At 40.6% G+C, this 315-nt stretch overlaps 1 protein-coding gene across 1 annotated transcript in view; it reads right to left on the bottom strand.

Moving 5' to 3' along the window:
- Positions 1-315, bottom strand: part of LOC119593827 (heat shock protein 75 kDa, mitochondrial-like) — a 35,708-nt gene that overhangs the window by 15,527 nt on the left and 19,866 nt on the right. The gene's annotated exons all lie outside the window — the stretch shown is intronic.

Here is a 315-nt window from a genome sequence, read left to right as displayed (position 1 = left end):
TAAAAAAAATCATTAACATTTACAAGACCATTTTAGACCTGCAAATGTACACAAAGATAAATAAAAAAACAAACAAAAACTGAATGAGCGTAGAAGGTAATAAAAACGACTAATCAAACTTACCCGTCTGACGACCAACAGTAGCCGGTGCTGCCAGGAAGACGGGACTTCGTGTACACTTCAACCTTGTCGGCAACCATGAAAGCAGAATAAAAACCTACACCAAACTGACCGATAATACTCTGGGGGTCTGCACCACCTCCCTCCTGAAGCTGCTGGATGAAGGCCTGGAAAGGAAGACATAAAGAATTAAAT

The sequence above is a fragment of the Penaeus monodon genome, chromosome 32 (genome assembly GCF_015228065.2).
Source record: "Penaeus monodon isolate SGIC_2016 chromosome 32, NSTDA_Pmon_1, whole genome shotgun sequence".
Taxonomy (NCBI): Eukaryota; Metazoa; Arthropoda; class Malacostraca; order Decapoda; family Penaeidae; genus Penaeus; species Penaeus monodon.
This window is presented reverse-complemented; position numbering and strand designations above follow the sequence as displayed.